At 45.1% G+C, this 14,298-nt stretch overlaps 1 protein-coding gene across 4 annotated transcripts in view; it reads left to right on the top strand.

The window, feature by feature from the left end:
* The window catches only part of LOC146856524 (cyclic AMP-dependent transcription factor ATF-7-like), a 662,777-nt gene that overhangs the window by 181,188 nt on the left and 467,291 nt on the right, over window positions 1-14,298 (top strand). The gene's annotated exons all lie outside the window — the stretch shown is intronic.

The raw sequence follows: 14,298 nt of genomic DNA, 5'->3' as shown, positions 1-14,298 counted from the left end.
CAAAGAAGGTTTTGGAGTCCGAGTGAACTCTGCCATTCATCCTAGTGTTGCCGCACATGACTGAAGAAAAGGTCATAGATGTGTTGCCTTCGAGTTGTTTAACACATATAACTTTACGATTGGCTGACTTCCATCCACGACATTCATTATTCATTGATTTCAATGAATTCTCTTCTGCTGTAGTGCTTTTAGAAGTGGGCATTACCCAGAAATAGAGCTGGATTCGGTTCCAGGCAAGATTAAGACCGAAGCCTAGTGCATAAGGCCACTGATGTCTTATGTTTTTCATTTTCTGATATTGTTTTAAAATAATTTTATAAATGAGTGCAGGGAACTTTTAACCTCGGTACATGGGAACTGTATTAATAAATACTACAGACACCAAATTCTGTAGAAAATGAAAATAAGAAATGCAGTTTAAAACAGTTCAAATCACTGTTCTGAACAGACCGATAACTTAGTTTACAAGCTGAAAGGGAATTTCTATACATTCCTTGAAGCCAGAGACATGCAGCAACGTATTTAATATTATTGGAAGTCTCAGTAATAACTGCTCCAAACTGAGTGTTTTTTGGATGGCATTTTAGACAGATAAAGGCAATTCTGTAAAGTCAGAGTTTTTCATTTTATAGAATTTGGGAGTTTCTAGTATGTGGATGGCCCTTCTTGTGGTAGCCCTATGCCATTGATAGAAATGGGGGTCTCTAGTTGGCAGAGGTAGGTACCTTTGTCCAAATAGGGACCCTTGCTTCTAGTCCGGGTAAGGGGGATACACACTCTAGATAACCCATGCTCACCCCCTTGGTAGATTGGCTCGAGTAGACAAGCTTATCTCTAAGGCACTGTGTAAAGTATTTGTAGCAACACTCACAGTAGCACAGTGATAACATCACAAATGGACACCACACCAGTTTAGAAAAATAAAGTATCTTTATCTAAACTTAACAAGACCTAAATGACAAAATACCTACATACAAGTATTAAGAAAAATGACTTTCAAAAGGTTTTAGCATCTGAGTCCATAGAAACCTATGGCCGTGGGATTTCTTGCAAAGTACCTGTCGTTGCGATAAAATTCACCAAGCCAAACAGCCACAGCAATGGGAAATGTCGAAAAACAAAGAGATATGTTGGTTCCTGAGACCCTCGTGGATGCAATGCGACAGTTCCGTTGTACACAGGGGAGCGATGCATCGGGTCCGGTCTGTAGGGGGAAGCGATGCGTCGTTTTGGGATGACTTCGATCCTCGGGTGATGCGTCGGGGAAAACTTGCCACACAGGGACGATGCTCGGAAATCTGGGATGCAGCGGCGAGCAATGTGGCGGTGAGCGGTGCTGCGTCGACCTTTTCAGCTCCGATTGCTCTATGCGTCAATTATTGCCGCTGCGTCGGTTTTGGCAGCGGTGCGGCGATGCAGGGAGATTCTTCTTGCACAACAGCGTTGCATCGGAAAACTGTTGCAAGAAGAGCGATGCATCCATTTCCTTGTCATTGCATTTCTTTTCCTGCTCCCAACAACAGAAACAACCTCCAGAGTCCCAACACAATCACAGGCTTTGTGGAATGCGGGCACAGCCCTATATAGGTACAGGTGCTACTCCTCCCACCACTCCAAATGCAGATCAGGCCTATTCAGCCTAGTGACGACTCATCCAGACTCCTGAAGCCACTGCGCCTCCACAGCCTCTGTCACTCCAAAGCCAGACAGTCAATCCACAAACAGGCAGAGACACACAGGATGGTTGAACAAGAAAATAGCAACTTTCTAAAAGTGGTATTTTCAAACACACAATTTAAAAACCATCTTTACTAAAAGATGTGTTATTAAATCTTGAGTTCAGTGATACCAAACTCCTTATTTCTATCTTATCCCTATGGGAAGATATGCTTGTGAAATGTTACAAAGCATTCCACATTCTGTCCTATGGGGCAAGATAGCCTTTTAATAGTGAAAAACGAAATTGGCAGTATTTCACTAGCAGGACATGTTACACACACCAGTACATGTCCTACCTATCACATACACTGCACCCTGCCCAGGGTGTTACCTTGGGCCTACCATAGGGGTGTCCTATGTGTAAGAAAATGGATGGGTAGGGCCTGGCCAGTGGGTGCACTTGCTAAGTCGACATGACAGTTAACAAACTGCGTGCAGGCACCGCGGTGGCAGGCCTGAGACATCTTTTCAGGGCTTATTCTCTGGGTGGCACAATCAGCGATGCAAGACTACTATTAGCATTTGATTTACCAGCCCTGGCACACTCAGTGCACTTTACTAGGGACCTACTGGTAAAACAAATATGCCAATCAGGGAGAACCAATCACAATAACAATTAACACAGAGAGCATATGCACTTTAGCACTGATCAGCAGTGGTAAAGTGCCCAGAGTCCTATAGGCAACAAACGCAGGTCAGGAACAAAATAGGAGAAAGAAGCAAAAGGTTTGGGGATAACCCTGCAAAAAGGGCAATTTCCATCAGCCATCTATATACAGCTAGTCCTTTCCACTGTAATAGTGCAAGCGAGGTTGCTTTATACATCCATTGAAGTGCCCTTATGTTTGTAACCATGCCACCAGAACTAGCAAGCCGTTTTAAGATTAGGGCAACGGGTGCCATTTAAAAAAAAATATGATTGAGGGGTTTGTCTCCAGCATCATCTTTATAAGGGGAAGAGAGGTCTTGGGAGGACCAGCAGATAAAGAATTTAAGTAATTTAGGTGAGTTTGAAATATTTTACTATACAAATGTGGGAGCGTGTCTGTTTATACTGTTTGTTGTACAAGCTAGATTTGCACTTCGTATTGCCTTTCTCTTCGTCAAACTCCATGTTAGTTTTGAAGGACAGCAGAGCTACTGCACTTTCCTTGAGGTTGTTGACCCCTGTCGAACAATTTCCTCATGAATTACATAAATTTAGAGCCTATTCCAAAGGGCTTGGTTTATAGGCAGAGACAACCTTCCCCGCTGGTGTTCTATTTGACAACCCATTTCTTTCTAGGTTGTGGATGCGAGTCTGGCAGGCATTATGTGGGCCAGCAGGGGAATCAGTCTTCCAACTACTTCTCCCTTGCTGTAATGGAAAAAACCCACTTTAGCCCAACAGATTGGTCTTCTATATTGATCAAAAAGGATATGCTCCCGCTATTTCTCCCACACAACACACAGAAACAAATATCAGAGAAATATATGCCAACCTTTACAGGAGGTGCACCTGATTCTCTTCAAGGGTGCCATCGAGATGGTGCCATACTCTGAAAGTGGAGGGAGGGTTCGCTATCAGTATTTCCTCATCCTGAAAAATGATGAGTATCACGGCTATCATGGTTAGAAAGCCATTCGGTTAAAGGATAAATTCAAAATGCTCATTCTAACCCACATCCTGTCTGCTCTTGACTCGGATAACTGAATGGTGTCTTTTGACTTATAGTACATATATTTTCATACTGCTGTCCTGCATTTCCTAAGGCGTTATCTGCAGTTTAAGGTGGGCCAGAAGTATTTTGTATTTGCTGTGCTCCTTTCAGCCTCACCAGTGCCCCTTGCGTGTTTATGAAAGTGATGACAGTATTCGCTGCTTATCTTTGAAGGTTGGGAATACCTGTATATCTGCACCTTGACAAGTGGCTCCTGAAGTAAGTTGTGGACCACCTCTGTATGGTGGTGGAACTCTTGACATCATTTGGGTTCACTATAAATGAGCCAGTGTCTCATCTGATTGCTTTGCAAAGGCTTCCATTCATTGGGGCAACCCGGGACACACTAGAGTTCAGATCTTTTCTTCTACATCAATGAGTCCAGGACATTCGGGCTATAATCCTAATGTTTGAGACTCTGTCCTGGGTCACGGTGAGAGTGGCTCTGTAGTTTCTTGTTCTCATACATCCTCCCCATCAACTATGGCAGGAGGCACATGCATGCTCTGCAATTACATTTGAAGTTCCTGTGGACCCAGCCTCTAGGCAACCATTCTGATGCCATCCAGGTCTTGAAGATTGCTCTTGATTTGCACTCCTCGAGCACAATTTTCCAGTGGCCCCTCTCCCACCAAGAGCTGACGATGGTGGTGGATGCACCACTGTTGGGCCAGGGAGGTAGAGACCAGAGGACTGTGGTTTACAGTGAAGGGCTTTCCCCACATCACTCTGCTGGAGCTGTGGGTCATTAATTTGGCTCTGATGGCCTTCCTGCCATCCATCAAGGGAAGGCTGGTAGTGGTTCTCATGGACAACTCCCGGCATTTTGTACTGCAACAAGCAGGGCGGATTGGTGTCCTGGGTGCTCTGCCAGGAGGCTTTGCGTCTCTGGTGGTTGAAGCACCTGGGCATCTTCCTGATCACAAATCACCAAGTAGGGTTTCTGCATGCCTGAGTGGACGAATTCAGCAGGTGTCAGCTAGAAGATCACGAGAGATCACGAGTGGCATCTGCATCCCAAGGTGGCGCAGGGAGTCTTTTAACAGTGAGGAGAAGCATGGATGGATATTTTCACCACTGTCGAGAACACACAGTGACGAATTATGATTGGCGGAGTTTCGGCAAGAATACTTTTTAGGAGACTCATTGGACTCTTGTTACACTTTCCTGCACTGAGTCCTGAAAAAGATCAAGAATGACCTGGCCCAAGTCATCCTTCAGTATTGGTCCATGAGAGTGGGGTACCCTGAGCTCCTGGGCATGTGCATCTGTCTTCCAATCAGACTGCCACTTAACCAGGACGTCCTTTCTCAGCAACTGGGTAAGGTCCTCCTCGCGAATCTATGCAGTCAACAGTAACATGCTTGGAAAGTGAGCGGTGGCGATTAACTGTGCTCGATTTGATGGTTGATATAACCTTTGCAGCCTGACATCCCTTCCAGAAAACAAATCTGTATATGCTAGGGGCTGGGACAATTTTTTAACCGGGTGTGTTTTTCACAGCACTGACCCCATACAGGCAAAGCCGTCAGACATCTTTTTGTCTGTTTTATTTTAACAAGGCCTTGCTGTGGGCACTAAAAAAGTTATTTGTCTCCCTTTTGGCCTCTATACATTTTCCTGACTAACCATCCTTGTTCAAATCACCTTTTGTGACGTGAGGTTTATAAAGAAGCTTGACATGTTTCCTCCCATGCAGTTTGTGATGCCACAGTAGGACCTTAACTTGATCATCACGTTTCTCTTGTGTGCGCACTGCGAACCAATGCTTGGTTGATCACTGTGTCTCAAGACTTTGAAAAACTTTTTTCTCATTGCAATTATGTCAGTCCTTCATGTGAATGTACTTCAGGCAATTTGAGTGCAACCACCCTACATAACCTTTTTCCCTGAATAGGTTGTTGCTGAGGACACTATACCTTCTTACCAAAAGTCACATCTCTGTTCCATGATGATCAATCCTTCACTCTACAAGCTCTATGTGCTCCCCCTCATCCGTCAAAATGATAGGCGAGGCTCCATCAGTTGGACCCCAGGACGGCTTTGCGCTGTTGCGTTGATCGTACTAAGGACCATCAAGTGGACAGTCAGCTTTTTATGGGGTTCTTCACAGCCAAGAAAGGGAAAGAGGTGCAAAAGTGGGCCTTGTGTAGGTGGATAGTACTCAGCATTAAGATGTGCTATGCACTTGCCAAGAATCAGTCCTAGAGATTTGCACACTGGTCATGCCAGTCTGCTGATGGGTTCTGCGTTTGAGGGCGTGGACAGCCTAATAAAGCAACTGACATCTGCGACCATGGGTGGTGCTTAAAAGGACTCCACTCGTCTCTTCAGATTGGAAAGACGGTGCAGAGCCAAACAATGCCACCTACCATTGCAAAGGAAAACTCCTCAAAATGTTTTTTAATCCATCCTGACGCTTGGGAAACATTCGCAAGATGTTGGTCCAGAGCCAAACAATGCCAACTACCGTTGCGAAGGAACACAAAGTGAGCTATCTGCAGTGAGATGGAGTATCCACCAAGAAGTATTGGTACCAAATTAAAGTAACTTCTTTCTTTTGCCGGACCTGTCTGCACCTGTTTCTCACTGGACATTGCATAATTTCTACCACTTCTTTCAAATATGCTTGTGTTTATGATCCAGCACCTCCACAGTCTAATTTCTGATTCTTTACCTCACCCATCCCTTCCCAGACTTCGCTCCTATATTGCCTGAAAAGGGCCCTTCACCCTTTGATGTGATTAGACAACTCCTAGACCATCCTGCTCTCAGCTAACTCATCCCAGAGAACCACACGCTGTTCCAGGAAGTGATGATATGGAGCTGCACCACCTTGCCACACTGACACAGTTCCTTTCTTTATGCACCCGTTGGCATGGATCCTGAGCTCCATCCTCTAATTGGTTGGTGTTAACCATCTCCAAAACTTGTTTACCAAAGAGAGAGATAGGAACAATGTCTCTGTGGAGAACCATGCCATGACTGGAGGAGACAGCTATAGGTCAAGGATCCACATATTGTCTGCTAAGGGTGTTTTGTTCGAGGCATGTCTCAAAGTTGTGCGAGAGATGCTCCCTGAGGCCCCTGAAGGCTATTATGGTGCTGTAGAAGCTGTTCGTCACAGAGCAGAAGAAACCTGAAAAGTTGCTCTCCAACCTGTGGACCCATACTTCCAAGTTGCAGGTTCACTCCCGCTAAAGACCCAGTCCTACTCAGAGTTGCCGTTCATGTGTATGTCCAAGATGAAGTTAAGGGACAAGTCTGGCCACAAATTCAGGATGCCCAAGATGTACTCATTCCCATCTCGTATCTCCAGGGAGAAGGCCTGCCATCAACGTACAAGATCATTAAATGTAGAAAACATAGATCAACTGGTGGTCAAAAGACAAAAACACATGTGAAAAGACAAGAGCCAATGCCCAACAACACACAGAGAGTTTACTAATTCTCAAACCCACAAACAAGTGTGAGAGTGTAGATAAAAGAAACAGAAATAGTTCAATAGGATTTCCATCAACTGCCAAGAGAGGCCAGTGTCATCACTTGGTCATCCTTGACTCTTGCTACTGCTCCTCTAAGCCTAGAGGCAAACCGAGTAGCAAAGATCAAAACTGGACAGTAAAGTAAAAGCCAGATTGAGAAATCGACCTAGGGTGGCCGTTCGTGTCTCGTGTGATGGACAGTAATATCGCAGTGCAAGTGAGTGAAGAGTAAAAAGGGATTTGGGAGGGAGAAACAAGAATTTTAATACACATCTCTCTACCAATCCAATTTAAAAGGTGTAGCGGCAACTTTTAGCAAATAGGTTGCGTCTCAAATAGGTCAACTAGTTTCAGCCTGAGGGGATTACGATCCCGGCTTTCTTCAGGACCAGAGGTTGTAATAGCTACTGCAAAAAATTGTGATGAAAAGAAAAAACATAAAACAAGTTGTCAAACAATACAACCTGATGTGGTAAGATCTATTTCTGTTTCTTTTATCTACACTCTCACACTTGTTTGTGGGTTTGAGAATCAGTAAACTCTCTGTGTGTTGTTGGGCATTGGCTCTTGTCTTTTCACATGTGTTTTTGTCTTTTGACCACCAGTTCATCTATGTTTTCTACATTTAACGATATTGGGGATTTGAACTGTAGTTTGGTCGGTAAACTGTTCCCTTAGACCCTTCTTCTTCCTTCTGGGAGATACCTTTGATCAACGTACAAGAGACATGATTCTGCTTCCATTGTCTGACTCAAACCAATCCTGAAGCTGGTCCCAGTGCTTCCTGAGTTCCCCAAGCTGTCATTGGACCTGCAGCAGGTAGAAACCTTCAGAGAGGCAATGCTGCATCTTTTTAGGACAATGCGGTCTCCCTCTAAAGCACTTTCGGGTTACATGAAACTGCAGGGGCCCCCAGGGAACCTTCTGGCAGCAGGGTCTTCACAGGTGCTGACTGACTCTATTGGGCCTCTTTCCAGTCCCCTGCAGGTGTTTATCTATATCTTCACTGCTGCACCGTAATGCTAAACTGTTCTGATAGCTCTGGCACCACTCCAGGTTCCATTGGCAGCATACTCTGGATCTGACACTAATCTCCGATCCTGAGCCGACTTCTGCCCATGCCAGGCCTATGTCTTGATGCGACATTACCACGGCATAGCCTCTACCTTAAGATGGACCTTTGCCTGTTCCTTGATGCTAATACTATCCTAGTCGAGCAGCTTTGCTCAGATCAGACCATTCAAGAACTGAAAGATATTCCACATAGTGAGCGTGATGAGAACGCAAGGTAGACAAATTTACTCTCCTCTCATTACAAAGATGCTTACCTACAGTGTGCTAATGGCAGAGACATAATTGGACTTTCCATCGGGGACCTCACTGCCTCCTTTTCCTTTGAAGTAGTAGTCCGCAAAGCAACATAGGTTTTGTATTTTCAGATGCCTACTATAGAGACTGAGCGAACCTACTGACATAAATATTTCAGCCTGAGCCTTCTACCTCGGAACCCTTGGTGGTCTTTAATAGAAACATTGAGGAATGCCTGGTCTAAGCTGTGTTCGACTCTCCCTGTAAATCGTTCGGTGGCTAGATGTGATAGACTTGCCCTAGTGGAACCTGGCTTTCCAGTTTGGCGCTGAGGTCCTTGAATGCTGTCTTCCTTCTGTGACCCCATACACATTGCTTTGTGGTTTGTGGCAAGCTCGAGCTTAGTGGTCATCCATGACAAATTCAGGAACTTCTTCACTCAGACCTTCCAAGATGGATAGGGACGCAGCTTAATAATTCTTGCAGGTTGACCTGGTCTTGTCATATTGTGAGGGTAAGCCATGGGTGCTAGTGTTGTGATAACTCTATGAATAACAACAATTGCCCAGTGACCTACCGAAGGGGAAGCAACTGGGCTAAACTGTCAAAAGATAGAACAGACCCAATATTCCCCAATCAGACCCTCTTTGCTCCAGGTGACTCAGTGGATAAGAACTACCAAACCTACTGTAATTACATCACCAATATCCTAGATAGGTATGTTCCCATGAAAAGGATAAAGAATAGAAGGAAACCTTCAGCAAACTGGTTTAGTGAGGAGCTGAAATTAATGCGAAATACTTGGCGATAGGCTGAGAGGAGGTGGCGAAGATCCTACCTACAAACAGATAGGAAACTGCTGAAACTAGTGCAGGGTCAATATTAGGGGTCCATCGGCAAGTCTAAAGCACTTTTCTATGCCAGCTCCATTCTACAAGCACCTAACAGTACAAAAGCTCTTTCTAATATCACAAGAGATCTTTCCAGTCCCGCTTGTACGGGCAATAAAGCGGTTGCATCACAGAAACTATGCGACGAAATCGCCACTTTCTTTGATGAAAAGATCGCCAAAATTGTTGGGGGGCTTGATCTGGGTAATGCTAGCAGCCAGGATGCATTATCCCAGATATTAGATGAGGAATCTTGGGCAGAAACATCAATTGAGTGTTTTCAACCTCTCACTGAAGAGCTCTTTAATAGTCTCGCTCAAAGTGTATCTTCTGGGTCCCCCTAGACCCCCTTCCTCATAGGATCTGGAAGGAGTATGGACCAGTAGTATTCCCACGGATGCGACTGATTTGCTGCCAATCCCAGGAGGAAGGCGTGGTCCCAGAGGTATGGAAGCAGGCAGTGGTAACCCCCCTGCTTAAGAAACCCTCTCTGGACCCAACAAATCCAGCTAATTTTAGGCCTATATCTCTCCTGCCTTATCCTATAAAAATTCTGGAAAGGGCTGTCAGCAAGTCTCTGTCCAGTTATCTTGAAGATAATCACCTACTGGACAGGGATCAGTTTGGTTTCCGCCCAGGTCATGGAACGGAAACTGCTTTGGCAAACGTGTTGGGTAATCTAGGAATGCGAGCCGACAATGGTAACTCATTGGTGCTAGTGTTACTGGATGTGTCGGCCGCATTCGACACGGTAAGCCACGCAGTGCTGATAGGAAGGATGGAGAGACTGGGTGTGAAAGGTCGTGCCCTGAAATGGCTGCAATCGTACTTGTCAGAAAGACAACAGGTTGTAACCATGACACCGTTTGCCTCTCCCAAGTCTTCGGTATGTCATGGAGTGCCTCAGGGTTCGGCAATAAGCCCCATCCTCTTCAATATATACCTACGCCCTCTGATTCCCATTATAAAATCGTATGGGATTGATTTGGTCAACTATGCCGACGACACTCGACTGGTGTTCTCCCTGGAAGGGAAGCATGCAGCGTCCATGGACACCTTCCAGGAATGCATGCGTCGGGCCTCTGGCTGGCTTAAAGTAAACACTTTGCAGCTCAATGGGGGGAAAACGGAGATGGTATATTGCTCTGCTGCTAGAATGACACAGCTCTCACCGTGCGAGTTTAGACTCACCCCGGAGGATGACCCCCTGGTCCCAGTCAAAACAGTACGTAACCTGGGTGTCTTGGTTGATGAAAATCTTCAAATGATGTCACAGGCTAATAAAACGATCAGTGTGTGCTTTGCCCTGCTAAAAGCGCTCCGACAGATTCTACCACTTCTACCCTATGAGGCTAGACCCCTGGTGGTGAGGAGCATAATTCTGTGTAGACTGGACTATTGCAACTCCTTATATCTGGGTGCTCCACAATACATTGCAGGGGTTGCAAATAGTCCAGTCTATAGCAGCTAAGCTGGCACTTAACAGGCAGCATAGCTCCTCTACCACAATGGCTCTGAGAGATCTTCACTGGCTGCCCATTAGGAACAGAGTCAGCTTTAAATCTCTATGCATTGTATATAGAGCATTGCATAGTACGGGCCCTCTATCCATGCAAGAGAGATTTACCTGGTACAAGCCTACTAGACATCTTCGCTCTTCCAGCGTAAATCTGGTAACAACTACCAGATTCAAGAAATCCAGGATGGGAGGCAGGGCCTTCGGCACAGCAGCATCACGCCTGTGGAATGAGCTACCTCAGAGCATCAGACAAGCGAACTCTTTGCTATGTTTCAGAAACAGTTTGAAGACCTGGCTATTTCCCAGGAATGAGAGTAATGCTCCCCGCTAATAATCAGGCCCGTTTCTGTTGATTCCATCTGTCGAGGTCAAAGCGCCAGGATACCCGTAGGGTGACATTCTGCGCTATATAAGTGTGCAGTACAATACAATACAATAAGGAATCACTTCTATATGCATGCGAACAAATTTTCTTGTGACATGCAGGATTCCCTTACTGATATGCCATTTGAAAGTTCCAGGCTTTTAAAGTTTTTTTTTTAAAAGGCTGACTCTGCATACTGAAAATTCGGTAGATAGTCTTGGAGTCTCGCCTTTCATCAGAAGCAGGCCTTGCAACCCCTACTGAAGCCAGCATATCCCTTTCATGTTGCAAAAGGATGCTGTGACAGCAATGGCTATGGACGACACCATCATGAACAGCTGATCTCTTCCTTCCTATCTCCATGGTTACATGAGACCAGAAGGGGGTTGAATTCATTTTATCCTGCCCAGCAGACTTGTTATAACCTAAGGCCAGTGGGTGCTGTATAACGTACAGCAGGGTTATGCCCTCCCTTTCACTTCCACCCCCTTGCGTACTACCCGTTTCTGTTCAGATTTAAGCAGATCATGCCTCCCTTCTGGCACTGGAAGTTAATCTGTACTGGCCCAAAGGGCCATGTAGAGGGTTCCAGAGAAAGAGCAAGCAGGGGGTGTTACTCCTGTTATATTGCAACCCCACATAAACGGCATAGGCCTCAGGCAAACTTTAGATCATCATGACCTATGTAAAACTGTCCTTTGGAAGGACAAGTTCAAGATGTTGACACTAGCACAGGTTATTTTATCCTTGATCCAGGGAACTGGATGGATTCCTTGGACTTGTAGGACATATATTTTTATTTACCAAACCTACAATCCCTCAGATCCTTGGATTTGTGGTGGTGTCAGAACTCTTCGCCATCGTACCTTTCGCTCTCACACATGCCCCTCTGGTGTTTACAAAGGTGATAGTTTTGTTTGTGCCATGTTGGGGATACGTATAGTACCATACCTCGATGACTGACTGCTGAAGGTGGGCTCTCTATTGTCGGCCACGGATCTTCTACAGACAGCTGTCAACCTTTTATCTTCCCTGTGTTTTCCACCAATGAGCTGAAATCCCCCTTGCAGACTACACAGAGGATTCCTTTCATAGGGACCATTCAGGGCATGGAGCTTTCAAAGACTTTTCACCTCCCTACAGTGAGTCTGGTACATTCAGGATATGATCTTGATGGTTCAGGTTCAGCTATGGGTCCCAGCGCATACGGTTTTGAGTCTTATTGACCTCTTTCCCATGTGCATTCTGCTGGTCCCTCTGGCCGGGTAGCATATGCAAGCTCAGCAGGAGAATCTATGCCTGCAGATGGCTGACGACTTGGACTGCATTTTAGATAACATCTATAGTTTGATAGTCCCCATCCGACCCAGAGTTCACAGGAGTGGCGTGCATCGTCTTTGGGTTGGAACAGTTATCTACGAGAGGGGACTTTGACTCACTTCCCCACCATTAGGTTGGCTCTGAAGGTCTTCCTTCTTCAGTAGGAAACTGGTTCTGGTCTTGATGGACAATGTGACACCATGTGGTACTCAACAGGCAAGGCAGTGCAGGGTTTCAGGTCCTTACCCAGCAGGCGCTACAGTTCAGAAAATGGTTGGACTCCCCTGAGATGCTTTGACGGCAATCTGTTTGGCAGGCTTACGCATCGCCAGGGCAGATGAGCTCTAAAGTTGTCATCTGGCGGACCATGAGTGATCTCTCCACCTGGAAGCGGTTCAAGGTGTCTTGGCCTGCTGGGGTGTGCCCTGGGTACATCCTGGGGCTGCAATCTCTTGTACTGCTTTCCACTCCTTCCTCTCTTTCCCTAAGTTCTGAAGGAGGTCTGCAAAGATGGGGCTCATTTCATTCTGATAGCCTTAGATTGGGCCAAAAGAATGTAGTATTACAACCTCTTAATCCTGAGAATTCCCTTTGATCATTGTACCTCTTCGGTAGACCTTCGGTCTAATCAGCAGGGAGAAGTCTTCCACTCGAATCAACCCAACCAAGACCTCCATGAATGGAGCTTGAACTGAATGAACTGGAACTCCCACTAATGTAGTTAATAATATTCTTATGACTTGATGTCCATTTACCAAATATCTTAATTCTACTTGTTGTATGAAGTTCATGGTCTAGTGCGGAGACAGTCATGTTGACCCTATCCAGGCAAAACTGTTGATCTTTTGATATTTGTTTTATTTCTGGTGCAGCAAGGTGTTGCAGCTGGCACTGATTTATTTTTATTTGCCGGCCCTTTAGACCTTTCTTTGTTTGTCCGTCCAACCTTTTTTATACATTTCACCAGCGGAGGAGCTTCCTGAGAGCCCAAGGGCCTTCGGGATAATTCCAACAGGACCAAAGCCACTATGACTGCATTGGCTAGAGAGCTTCAAGTCTTAAAAATCTGCCAAGCTGCAACATGGGCATCTGACAACACTTTCATGAGGCATTATTAGATCAACAGGCTGACTTGTTCTTGAAGGACGTCTTGTATAAGTCCACTCCTCAGATCCCCCGCCTTTTAGGAAGTGTCTATTTTAAAGGTTAGTAATCTGCAGTTAGAAATATCCAGCAGAAGAACACCTTTTTTACCTTCAATAATGCTGTTTCTGGTGGATACAGTCTTGCCACTAATTCTTCGCTGCCCATCCGCCTTTGCTTTCTACGGAGTGGGTTTTAGTGTGCTAAAAAAGTCCCAGGGTAGATTTTGGGCACTACCACACTAAAACTTTCACAATTTGAAACATTCTAGGGAAAACGGCATCAGTGTGCATGGGAGGCATCTATACTACTGATACGTGTAGTCACTTCTTGAGGCGACACAAGGTCACTGCAGAGCCAATGCCAACACATGTCCGTGCATAGGAGTGGTTGCTATGAAATTTTCAGATTTGGCATCTGGAAAAGTTCAAAAGGTGAGGAATTTGTGGTTTAATGGAGAATCTGCCATAAACAGCATTACTGAAGATAAGTAACTTGTTCATATAGATCACAGTCTATTCATATTCTTTCAGTTCGTTTTGTTTTTGCCTTTTCTATACACAGTTGAAGTGCCTCATTTGCCTTGAACAAAAACATACAACATATTTTTTCCTCTTCTCGTGGTGCTGCAAATATACTATATTATGGTTTTAACTAAAGAGAAGGACGGGAAATAAAGACACTTGCTGTCAGATAGCTATGACCTCATACTTGCGGGGTATTCCCTTCACCGCTGATGAAATTGGAAGAATATAGTTTTCACAATAACAAACAAGTCTATCTGTAAAGAACTGGTCATTAACAGACCAATTTTGATTTACAATTCATTTAGACTTTTATTTGTAAGGCC

Source organism: Triturus cristatus, chromosome 4_1 (genome assembly GCF_964204655.1).
Source record: "Triturus cristatus chromosome 4_1, aTriCri1.1, whole genome shotgun sequence".
Lineage (NCBI taxonomy): Eukaryota > Metazoa > Chordata > Amphibia > Caudata > Salamandridae > Triturus > Triturus cristatus.
The sequence above is the reverse complement of the archived record's forward strand: the minus strand, read 5'-3'. Positions and strand labels throughout refer to the sequence as shown.